Genomic DNA, 12,860 nt, shown 5'->3' with positions numbered 1-12,860 from the left:
AAGTCATCCTTACGGCCGTCAGGAGGGTGCGGAAGGCCAGCCACTCACTGTACGGCAGTTCCAGAGGCTGCTGGGGCTCATGGCGGCGGCATCCAGCATAGTTCCGCTCGGGCTCCTGCACATGAGGCCCCTCCAGTGGTGGCTCCGGGGCAGGGGGTTCTCCCTCAAGGGAAACCCGCATCGCACTATCAAGGTCTCGCGGCGTGCCCTTCAAACCTTGGATGTCTGGAGAGACCGGACATTCCTGTCCCATGGCCCGGTGTTGGGGGTTCCATGTCGTCGCATGACGCTTACGACAGACACCTCCCTCACAGGGTGGGGAGCGGTCATGAGTGGCCACTCCGCCCAGGGTTTGTGGAGCGGCCCACGTCTCTCGTGGCACATAAATTGCCTGGAGATGATGGCGGTGTTTTTGGGGTTAAAACACTTTCTCCCGGACCTGCGAGATCGCCATGTGTTGGTCCGTACGGACAACACAGCGGTAGTCTCCTACATCAACCACCAGGGGGGTCTCCGATCTCGCCCCTTGTACAAGCTAGCACGGGCGGTCCTCTTGTGGTCACAGGACAGGTTCCTGTCCCTGAGAGCCATTTACATCCCGGGTTGGTTGAATGTCAGAGCAGACGCCCTGTCGAGGCAGGGGCCGAGGCCTGGGGAATGGCGTCTCCACCCCGAGGTGGTGGAGCTGGTATGGCGGAGGTTCTACAGAGCCCAAGTGGATCTTTTTGCGACCCAGGAGACTTTGCACTGTCCCCTCTGGTTCTCTCTCTCTCACCCAGCCCCGTTAGGGCTGGATGCCATGGTGCAGTCGTGGCCGAGGCTACGTCTGTACGCCTTCCCCCCGATCGCTCTGCTCCCAGGAGTTCTGGAAAGGGTTCACCGGGAGGGAGTCCGTCTCCTCCTGGTGGCGCCTCGATGGCCGAGCAAGCCGTGGTTTGCGGATCTGGTGCCCCTACTCGAGGGCCCTCCGTGGGAGATTCCACCCAGGAGGGATCTTCTCTCTCAGGCGGGCGGGACCCTGGTTCACCCCCGCCCAGAGTTGTGGAGGCTGTGGCTGTGGCCCCTGAAGGGGCGCGGTTCGTGGCAGCCGGTCTCTCCACCGAGGTGGTAGAGACCCTTCTCCACTCCAGAGCTCCCTCCACGAGGAGGTCGTACGCCACGCGCTGGCGACTGTTCACGTCTTGGTGCGAGCACCGTGGCCTGGATCCTGTTAACTGCCCGGTTGGGTCCGTTCTGGGGTTCCTACAGGAACAGTTTTCAGCGGGGTTAACCCCCTCGACCCTGAAGGTTTACGTGTCGGCCATCGTGGCATATAGCTCCCCGCCTGCGGGGCAGTCGCTGGGTAGACACCCACTGGTAACACGTTTCCTCCGTGGCACCCGGAGGCTGCGGCCCGGGACGCGACCCAGAGTGCCTGTCTGGGATCTGGCTGTTGTGCTGGCGGCTCTTTCTGAGCCCCCCTTCGAGCCGTTGGCCGATGTGGCCCTTAGGTTTCTGTCGGTTAAGACCACCTTTCTGTTGGCGATTTCCTCCCTGAAGAGGATTGGGGATCTGCAGGCTCTGTCCATGGCCCCGTCTCGCCTGGAGTTTGCCCCTGGCATGGCCAAGGTGTTTCTCTATCTGAAACCTGGGTACGTGCCTAAGGTGCCTCGGCCCCTCACGCCCTGTCGTGTTGCAGGCATTCTGCCCTCCTCCGTTTACTGCCCCCGACCAGGAGCGACAGCACCGACTGTGTCCGGTGCGAGCACTGGATACTTACCTCCGCAGGATGAGTCCTTGGAGGAAGTCGGAGCAGCTGCTTGTCTGCTATGGCCCTAATAAGAAAGGTTTTCCGGCCAATAAGCAGACATTGAGCAGATGGGTTGTGGATGCGATTGTGTCGGCTCACGAGTCCTCTGGCCTCCCCGCACCGCTTGGGGTTCGAGCTCACTCCACCCGGAGTGTGGCGGCCTCTACGGCCTGGTCTGCTGGGGTCCCACTCCAGGACATCTGTGACGCGGCGGGTTGGTCCACCCCGCTGACCTTCGTCAGGTTCTACGACCTTGACCTCAGAGCCACCCCGGGCTCCTCTGTTTTGCGTGCTGGTGCCGAGGCCCTCACTCTCTAGGCAGGGTCTGGTCAGTGTGGCGTGATTGGACACTCGTTCCCATAGCGTTTCGACGCAGCTCGAGTTCCTGAAGGGGAACGTCTCTGGGTTACGACCGTAACCCTAGTTCCCCGAGGGAACGAGACGCTGCGTCTCCGTGCCACACTTCCTGCATCCCTGCGGCGCTTACCTTCTCTCGCAGGAGCTAGCGTCTGGTCCATCTCGCAGCCATTTGTAGCTTCCTGTTTACGCGACGTCGCCCGCTGATGACGTCACGTTCCAAACGCCTATTGGTCAGATTACACACGTGATTCAGAGCGCGGTCACGCAGGGGCATTCCCATAGCGTTTCGACGCAGCGTCTCGTTCCCTCGGGGAACTAGGGTTACGGTCGTAACCTAGAGACGCTCTTTCATAGCCTTCTCCAATCGTTTCAATCGACCCAGCATCTTATCACTCAGACGCACATCAAATGCTCGCCGGAAAAATCCCAGAGAAAGTTGAGCGGCCTCCTTCCCCTGCTGCCTAAGTCTAACACACATACAGAAGAAAAAGAAACTGTAAATTCAGTACTTTTTAATTTATAAACACACCCCACATACACACAAACAATACACACAATAAATATCACAGTAGACACACACACAATACACACACACAACACACACACACACACAGCATACATACATCACAATAAACACACACACACAGCATACATACATCACAATAAACACACACACACACAGCATACATACAGCATACATACTTCACACCATTGGGAGCATTATAAGGAAGTTTAAAACGTATGGAACAGCTGCAAACCTGCCTGGTCGTGGAAGAAAGCTCACAATTTCATCAAAGGGCCCTTAACAACTTAGTCAGGACAGCTAAGAAAAAACCCCGTGTGACTGCAAGACAGCTACAGGATGACACGATGAAGGTGCTTCAGTGGGGAACTATAAGACATGCACTGAATAATCAAGGACTTCATGGCCGGACCCCAAGACACACTCTACTTTTGACCTCAAGGAACATCAGGAGTCGACTAGAATATGCCAGGAGGAATTTGGATAAAACTACAGAGTTCTGTTCATGTTCTATCAAAAACGCTTGTTAGAAGTTATAAAAACTAAAGGGCGCTACACAAGGTACTGAAGCTGGGGGTTGAATAATACTGCACATGCTCATGTGTTACAAGACTTACAATTTTCATTTGAACTTCAAAGTTAAATCAACTTCTGTTGTCAAAATAACTTAAATATGTATCAATAAGTATTTTATTTCACGAATTTTTTTTCTTTTATTTATTTTCATTATCTTTCATCACTGTATTGTCTATTGAGGTGAGGGGGTTGAATATTTCTGATTGTGTGTGGGTGTATATATGTATAGTAGCGCCTTGCTCGCGCGACGGGATTAACACACCAGAGAGCTGAATGTCAGGAAAATCACGTATCTTTATTTGTTGTGTACAGGAGAGCCGGGGGAAAAGAAGTGCAATTTTGTATCAGAATGTAAATAAGTCCTTGACGCCGCGTCTGCCGGAGCTTCCGACGTAGCGCCACCCCAAATAAGTGTTATTCGCAGCCACGTTCCGTCCGAGGAGAGCTCACAACCTGTCTGGGCGGGTGGGAGCTCGGTGTCCTCGGCATGTAGAGATCCTTAGAAAGTCTTTGGAAAAGGGTCGGCGTATTCGCTATGCAAGTTTTCAAAACAAGAGCAGCAGACGGGTAACGTGGAAAATTGACATTTATCCTACCATGATGTTGTTTTAAACTTGGCTAATGGGGTAGCACGGGACTTAAGATTAATTATAATGTAAGTATTACTCGCTTGCTGCCAGGTTTCTGACATTGACATGTATTTTTTTTTTTTTTACACCAAGGCCATTAATAGGCGTTGCATAGTTTAGCATGTGCTCATGTCATTAGCTCGAGGAAATGCATTTAGTGAAATTAAATCTAATTCTATATATAACTCTAACACTAAACACATTTTATATCTTTGATTTAATGATCGCTAACGCTTCATCCATGTAATACAAATAAAGTTTTCAATATCAACAAAACTAAACATGAATTCAACATGATTAACTTACTGATTCTCACTGTTCTCATCTTATAGAATGCGCACATCAAGCAAAAATCTCTATAAACAGATTTAATAGAATGCCAAGTAAGAAAGGATCAAAAGAAAAAAAACACAAGGAACACTCTGAAGCAGCTAAAGGTAGCATCTCTTTCACAAGTTGGCTGAGGAGAGAGAATAAAAATGAAGGTACTGTGTTTTTATCTAGTAAGCTATTACTTATATTACAATCTAAAAAATACTTGAGACATTTTTGTTAAATGAATAAATCACACAAATTGATTATTCTCTTATTTAATCATCTCTATGTTTCATTTCTGTATGACTTTCTTCTGTTGAATATTTACAAGATTTGTTTTGTCCATATATTGAAAGCCAGTGGGGACCAAAATGGAGTCCCCATTAATTCCATTCATTATATGGCCATTTGTTTTTCATAGAGAGCTGCAGTTCAGAGAGATGGAGATGTTAGAGCCAATAAAGGAAGAAAGTGAGGAAATACAATGAGACATTAGGCTCAGTGAGGAAGAGATGGAAAGGGAGGTACAACAAGAGATGAGTCAAAAAAAGGATAGAGAGATAACAGAGGAAGGAGCTGCAGGAGCAGATATTAAATACCAGATTCAGGGTACAAGTGAACAAGACATTAACCAATCCTTGTTGGCCTTACAGTTTCCAACAGACCCAGCTCGTGTTGATCAGCTTAAAATACAGGTTAATAGCAACTACATACAGTTCTGCTGCTCTCTTGGGCCATGTCAGCCAGTAGATGGCTTTCCAAAAAATCCACAAGGACTGTCTTTTCAGAGCCAGTGGTATGCTGGTAACAAATGGCTGGAGTATTCTCTGGAAAAAGATGCCATGTACTGCTTCAGTTGTCATTGTCTTTTTGACAGAAGACATGTTTAAAGCCAGGACTGCGTGGAGAACATGGATCTTTTCAACAGCCTTCCTCCAGTTGACAACTTCACATGAGCATTCAGCCACTGAAACCCATATGATCAGTATGGTGAGGTGGGCCAACTATAGAAAAGGGCCTTTAGTTGAAGCTAGCTTTAGTTCAGGCTGCAGCATGTGGGTTACAAAATGAAAAAGAAAGAACAGAAGAACAGAGAAATCCTAAGTAATGTGCAGGAAATGCTAAAGTGCCTAAAAGACAATGAGATTGAGTCTGTTTTCCCCTCTCTTTCTGAAATCCTAAACATGTATGCAACATTGCCTGTCTTTACTTTTACAGTTAAGAGATTATTTTCTAAGTTAAAACTTGTAAAATCCAGTCTGTGTAATGAAGAGAGGCTTTCTGAACTACTGCTGCGCTCCATTGAGCGAGACGTTCCAATTAATCGTGATGAAGTCATTTAAATATTTAAAAAGACAGCAGATAGACAAATACTGATTTAAATACAGGCAATTCTATAAATAAGTTAACCAAATGTATTTTTGTACAGATTTTTTTGTTTATTGAAGTAATATTTTTGTCCTTTTTTTTGTGCCCTTTTTGGTCCTTCCACTCCTCCCCCACTGCAGGTCTGTGCACGCCACTGCTGGTAAATGACCAATCAGATTTTAGCTAGTCCAGACAAGACGTGCTATAAATACATGCAGTTTGTACTGTAAGGGACAGATTAGCACCATGAGTCACGGCAGAAGACCACGAGTGTGGATCATCAGAAGCTCGATCATCGTGAGACTGCGATCATATTTGTCAGCACACAGGCTAGATGAGAATCTTGGCCTGGACTGTGACATCATCTGGGATGGAGAAGGAGGGAGAAGATGGGAGCACCTGTTGCCGCTTCTCCATGAGAAACGAGCCGCCACTGACTCTGACCCAGATATAATGATTATTCACCTCGGTGGGAACAGCATCGGATGTCCTGGTACTAATAGGGTGGATCTGATGTGCCGGATGAAGTCAGACATCAGAAAAGCCCACATGTTATTCCCCAACACAAAAATCATGTTCTCAGAAATCCTTCCTCGCCAGGACTGGAGGCACCAGACCTCTACTAGCGGATATGGAATAGAAAGAACACGGCGCTGGCTAAACGGCGCGATGTCCGGGTACATGACGGAACTGGGCATGCGATGCATTTGGCATAGTGGAATTGGTCTCTAGCAATTGGACCAGGATGAAGTGCACCTAAATGGAGATGGAAATATAGTATTGAAATACAATTTGTACAATGCACTGGCCGTCGAGTTTAACAGTTAAAAATATTCTCCCACGATAACATCCAGACCACAAAGGCTCTTTTAAGAGCCACCAACTATTCTCACATAAGAGCCTTTTTACTGTGCAGCAGCAGCAGCAGCAAGTTTACAGGTTGCATCAGTGCACGCGTGCACGAGCGCCTTTTTTTTAAATAGGGGAGGTGTAACCGGAGTAGGTGAGCAGACCCAGGTGAAAAAGAAGTACTCTTAAATGCATTCAAAATATACTTGAAATTCAGATATTATATTTATAGCACAATTGTACTCACACTGAAAAAACGAACTTTTTGGTGTAGTAAAATATCTTAGAATAACCCTAATAATTTCTACATAGTAATATTAACATTTATTGAATACTAGTTTTTCCTAAGTAGAATTGTAAATAAATATACAATGAATTCATGTACAAAATGAACTGTGTGAAACTAGTAAGTTTTATTAGATATTTTATCGTATTACTTAACTTTTTTTTTATAGTCACTGCACATAGTTCTAAAAATACCAAGTAAATTTTGATAAAAAACTTTAGTGCATTGAAGTCTGTGCATTGCGCATGCGCCATTGGACCCGCCATTACCATCGTTTTGGAACAGAGGAGGCTGTTTCACGTGGATAGTTGTAGTGAGGTGAGTTATTTTACATTTCTTCTGTAATTTGTGTCATGTTATAGGTCTGTGAGCATTTGTATAATTTTTGTTAGGTTATTTTGTTGTATAATACTTTACTTCAGTAAAATTACGCTAATGTTAAGAGTCAACGTTACACTTTTAACGGTAATGAGGCCGAGAACTTTCCATAGCCATTTACCAAGCATCGAGGCTCATACAGAAGTTTGTTTAAAAACACATTTCTGTGGGTCGATGGTGATTTCATGACAAAACAGAAAAATATTTGATTCAATTCAATTCAATTCATTTTTATTTGTATAGCGCTTTTAACAATGAACATTGTCTCAAAGCAGCTTTACACAGATAATGTGGTGATTAAAAGTAAATATGTTCTTTGTAAGTATGTTTGTCCCTGATGAGCAACTGTGGCAAGGAAAAACTCCCCGAGATGGCATAAGGAAGAAACCTTGAGAGGAACCAGACTCAAGAGGGAACCCATCCTCATCTGGGTTGCACCAAATGTCCATTTGAAGCATATATACAGTGATGATGATCAGAAGTGACCTACAGTCCAATCCATCCTCGAAGCGCCCTTTCTTACTCCGGGGCGTGATTTGATGTGAAATTTGCATTGTTTTCTTAACGTTACACATTATGCATTTAACTTACTAATTAGGCAGATTCCTATAGAAATACTTGATGCTGTGATCCAATTCGTTACATAAATACGTAATATAAATATATTCACTGAAAAACGTAACCATATTATTTTCTATCATGGTAATGATATTAGACATGAATAGATAACAGATAATAGATTAGCCATGTTCAGGGCTGTGTTAAAAATTTGCGGGTTCATAATGTGCTGCAAAGGGCGAGTCATGAAGTTAGAGCGGATATCATGCTGCACGAGTAGTGAAGTTAGCGCGGATATCATGCTGCACGAGTCGTGAAGTTAGCGCGGATATCATGCTGCACGAGTCGTGAAGTTAGCGCGGATATCCTGCTGCACGAGTCGTGAAGTTAGCGCGGATATCCTGCTGCGAGAGTGGTGAAGTTAGCGCGGATATCGTGCTGCACGAATCGTGAAGTTAAAATAGCCTTGCACAAAAAAGACTGCACATCGTCTGGTAAGCAATCCATAACAGTACAATGTTTTACAGTAAAGTTATTGATTTTTTTATTATGAAAATTCATAAAAATTCCCCCAAATAAGTGTTGTAGTATAACTATCAGGACATCAGTGATGTGTGAGCTGAATTTGGTGACAGTATTACAGTGAAATTATTGACTTTTTAGTATTTGCTTTTCTGGTTTTGCACTTTGCAGACGGTCCCTTGGAATCTGTCTCTTAGGTGTTCGCACATAGAGACTTATGTATTTTGTCCAACGCGGAGGAAAGCTGATATTGAGGAAAATTGGGTTGTAGCTGCTTTGTGTCTGCCTCTCTACATTACTACGATAAAAAAGAGGTGTTATTTGTGCAATAAGAGCGTTTAGCTCAGGAGCTATTGACTCGGGAAACTCGAATCTGTGAATATGTGGCCAACTTTACTTAAGTTAATAAAACTGCTGCACTGCATTTTAAATTCAATTTACAAAAGCTTGTTAAGTGCTATGGATACTAAGCAAGACAATGGATGATCGTCGTCTAGAATAAAAAGCAGTATGAAAAGTGTTTCATTTGAATAATTCAGAGGTCAATTAGTTGGTCTTAGCTGGTAGACTAACACATTGTGCTTTTTTGTCAACTTTCAACAATCTGGCCTGGATACATAGAACAAGGTGACTCCATAAACCGTGGGATGAACCTAAAAGTGCTAAAGTAAAACTGAAGGGCTAATGTAAGAGCAGGAAATATTCATATTTAGATAGAACAAAGTATCTGATGTCTCATTATGTTATTGACCTTGAAGTATAATTATTGCAGTATAAAAAAAGTCTGCATGCTGAACAACACTGCTTAGTTACAGTACTGTGCAAAAGTCTTAGGTGTGCTAGTATTTTACCCCAAAAAGAGGTTTTTAGCCAGTTACATTTTTCCTTTGCTGTATTGTACCAGTAAGAATTTTCAGCTTACATTTTTAAACATTCATTTTGTCATTATTTGTAATAATCCAGTTAGATTTTTGTATGCACAAGAAGTCTGACAACAGCCGGTGCTACACACCTGATCTCATCATCATCAAATTATTATTAGTATTATTACATGAAAACTGAGATAAACTAAATTCAGAAGAACTTGACTGTCTTTAACCTCTTTTGGGGGTAAAAATACTAGCATGCCTAAGACTTTTGCACAGTTCAGTATGTGTTGACATTATTCTCTTCACAGAAGCAAAGCATTGAGGTGAGGCGTGAAGCTGTTATCCGGAGCCTCATACTGTACCTTGGCGAAAAACAAGAGGAGCTTTCTGAAGAATGCCTGGTAAAGCTTTTTTAAATTGTGTTACCATAAAGTTAAGCCTGAACTGAAATAAGAGGCACATCAATTCTTAATCTAATGCCATGTTCTACTAAACTATTTGAGGGTTGTTTTCCCAGTACAAACCAAGTAATATTTCTTGTTAATTATATGCAGGAGGACAGTCGCAGTGACACCATGCAACACATCCTTAAGATTCTGGTGGTCTATGGAGCTGGTGTAGAGGATTCAGTGGATGTATCTGTTATTCTCGAAGGCCGGGAGATCCTACCAGGATGTCACAACGTGGCTAAAGCTTGTGCACTACATATGGGGTTGATTTATGCCCTCAACCTTGCATACCCCTGCACTATATTTTGGGTTGTTCTGTTGTTTTGAAATTGTTTCCCGCACTGTGGTACATAATTTGTACTTTTGCCGTTTGTACTAAATAGAACTTTAGTAGCGTTTTCAGTTTTATGCCTTATAACCACCTGGTCTTACTGTCACCAAGAGAGACCAGACTTTAGAAGCATCGATGTGTTTCTACTGTGTGTTTTGAATTGACTTTATTCAAGGCAAATAGTGGTGGGATATGTTTTGTTAAAGTTATCATTTTTTGCCAGTTTTCATTTACTTTTATCTAGAGCGTTTAACATCTTTAATAAACATATTTAACATCTGTTTTATGCTAAATGTTTTGATACCGTTGGGAAAAAATAAACAATTGAATTGTATTAAGGATTGAGTGGAAGATTTGCTGAAACAACAGAATTTGTACTTTGCTGTCAGTTGTAATAAATGTTGTTCTTGAAGCAGCTTTGACTTTGTTTACTTTATTCTGTAAATTACATTTCATTCAGTTTTCATTCTTATGTATTTACAGGAATATATTGGTAAACAATATATTACGGTGTAATGTAGTAATGATTCTTTACAGCATTTTAATGTAAAACTATTACAATATCATCTTGGGTTTTGGGAAATTTACAGGATTTTATTTGCAACTCTTGTTGAACAAGCCAGAGCTACCACCAAACCTGCTGCAGGTTAGAGGAAGACCTGTCCCCTCCTCCATCTTTGCTTTCAGCAGCAACACAGTGGCAGTTAACTACATTCCCAAACGGGGAAGAAGTGTGTTTCTCCTAAGTACAAGACACCGTGAGGGAGCAGTGACTGAGGGACCCAAAGCCAAACCGGAAATAGTCACTGACTATAACCGCTGTAAAGGAGGTGTTGACAGTCTAGACAAGGTGTCACTTCCTATTTCAGGTCATTTTTACTGAATTCATGTGCTTGTTAGAGAGAGATGTAGGAGATACAGTTCGTGTTTGCATGTACAGTATGTTTGCATGATTATTCTCATTGTCATGTGCAGCTTTAGAATGAAGCTTTTAATTTTAGAAAAAGTATAGATGAAGTTTATACTTATTGTTTTCTTGTTCTTGTATCTTTGTAGGTTGTCAGCACCTACAGCTGCAGGAGGAAACCATCTCAGTGGCCACAAACATTGTTTTTTAACATGGTGGACATATCCATGTACAAATCCTATGTGATTTATACGGCCATCAATCCCTCCTGGAACCACCAAAAAAACTTCAGGAGGAGGCTTTTTTTGGAGGAGTTGGGCAACCTCATGGTTGCAGCAGCAGTAATGAGAAGAAGGCACCTCCCCCGTGCACCAATTGCTGCTGCTTTTGTAAGAGAGCTACAGTGCTCTGTAGCTGCCCCTCAGGAACCAGCAGGCACCAGCAGCAGCTTAGAAGTTGTTCGGAGGGGAACATGTAAGTGCTGCAGGAAAAGCACCATCAGCACTTGCGTCACATGTGGCAAATTTGCCTGCAAGGACCACCAAGTAATTTGCTGCAATGACTGCAGCACTAGAGACAGAGACACACACACACACACACACACACACACACACACACAGAAAATACATGTATCCTCTTGATTCATGTATTTAAAACTTTTGTTCCTTTTATTTTCTATTGTGGATGTTGTTTCATTTTCTTGTTGTTGTTGTTGTTTTTGTTGTTAGTTTGAATGTTGTTGTTGCATTTTCTAGTTGTTTTGTTATAAATTATGTTCATAAATGTGATGTGGAGTAGATTTTTTTTACTGAAAAAAATGTATCAGTGAACAAAGGTCACCCTCTCTCTCTCTCTCTCTCTCTCTCTCTCTCACACACACACACACACACACACACACACACACACACACACACACTCACACACATTCTATAATCTCAATAGAAAAGCCAGTAACTAAGCTTTCTATGAACAGCTCTATATCATGGTCTCTTGGGCCCCACCTAATGGGCAACAGTAAAAAACGCAAATGTAAAATCTTTCCTGCAGGGGGCACTAATAACTTTTAAGAATGCATGCATATATGATGTCATTTTGGAGCAATTAAAAAAAATGTTGTTATAATGGGAGTCAATGGGGGAAAATCATCAAAATAATTTAAACTGATGCTGCAAAAAAAACTAACCATGCATAAAAGTCACTTTTTCTCCAATCTTTGACACACCCAAGCCTGTGATAAATGGTCAAAAAAATCCAGTTTACAATTACATTTTATATCAAATTTGTGTTTTTTTTCCATTTCCACGTCACTAATTCAATTGGCAATTAAAAATCCTGGATTAAAAAATTTTTTTTTGTAGTTTTGATCAGAACTGAGGTTGATTAACAGATTTATGTGAAAAAAGTGGAAAAAAAAATATTGATCTGATATATTTTTTATACTTAGTGGCTTTTTTTAGCCAGAACATCACCAGGTGGTGCATTTTTTCTACATTTTTTCTATGTGCCACGTGTCTGTCTGTGGCCGCGAGACTGGATCGGAGTGAATCTGGATCGGTGTGATTTGAGACAAGTCCAGTGTGTGTTTGAATCAGTGTGATTTGAGACGAGGCCGGAGTGAATCTGGATTAGTGCACTTCAGAGAACTCAGATCAGACTTTACCTGAAAATCAGTCACACACACACACACACACACACACACACACAGCAGTATTTACACATTTTCTTTTATTTCTACCTCAAATAAACCCAAATATTCTCCTACGCAACACTATGTAGTGCACTAAACATAGTGTACGAGACACTACATAAAATAAAACGTGTATAACGTGTTTCCGTTAGCGACGCCGGTACAGCGTTAAAGAGGCTCCTGAAACTTTAATTAAATCGAGTTCTACACTTAAATAAGTGTAATTTAGCATTCAAAATTCATATCATCTCCGGAATCTTAAAGAAAAGTGAGATAAAAAGATCAGTATCACCAGACTCACCTTGTGAGAAGATGATTACCTCTGAAAGTGATTTTTCTCGCCAAATGCCAGACAAAAATAGGCCCCGCCCACAAGCGCTGTGATTGGCTATACGAGTTTCTGTTAAAAACGCCGGTGCAGTGTTAAAGAGGCTCCTGAAACTTTAATTAACTTTAATTTTGAT

General features: G+C 42.8%; 1 protein-coding gene and 1 long non-coding RNA gene across 2 annotated transcripts in view; one reads left to right on the top strand and one right to left on the bottom strand.

Annotated features, from left to right (window-relative positions):
• Positions 1–12,860, bottom strand: part of LOC124376811 (ribonuclease inhibitor-like) — a gene marked incomplete at its 3' end in the record, with an annotated part of 82,896 nt that overhangs the window by 36,164 nt on the left and 33,872 nt on the right. The gene's annotated exons all lie outside the window — the stretch shown is intronic.
• LOC124376889 lies at positions 6,520–10,214 on the top strand. The gene is made up of 3 exons (XR_006923969.1): positions 6,520–6,577; positions 9,331–9,423; positions 9,577–10,214. It is a non-coding gene; the product is annotated as an uncharacterized LOC124376889 (long non-coding RNA).

Source organism: Silurus meridionalis, chromosome 23 (assembly GCF_014805685.1).
Source record: "Silurus meridionalis isolate SWU-2019-XX chromosome 23, ASM1480568v1, whole genome shotgun sequence".
NCBI lineage: Eukaryota > Metazoa > Chordata > Actinopteri > Siluriformes > Siluridae > Silurus > Silurus meridionalis.
The sequence above is the reverse complement of the archived record's forward strand: the minus strand, read 5'-3'. Positions and strand labels throughout refer to the sequence as shown.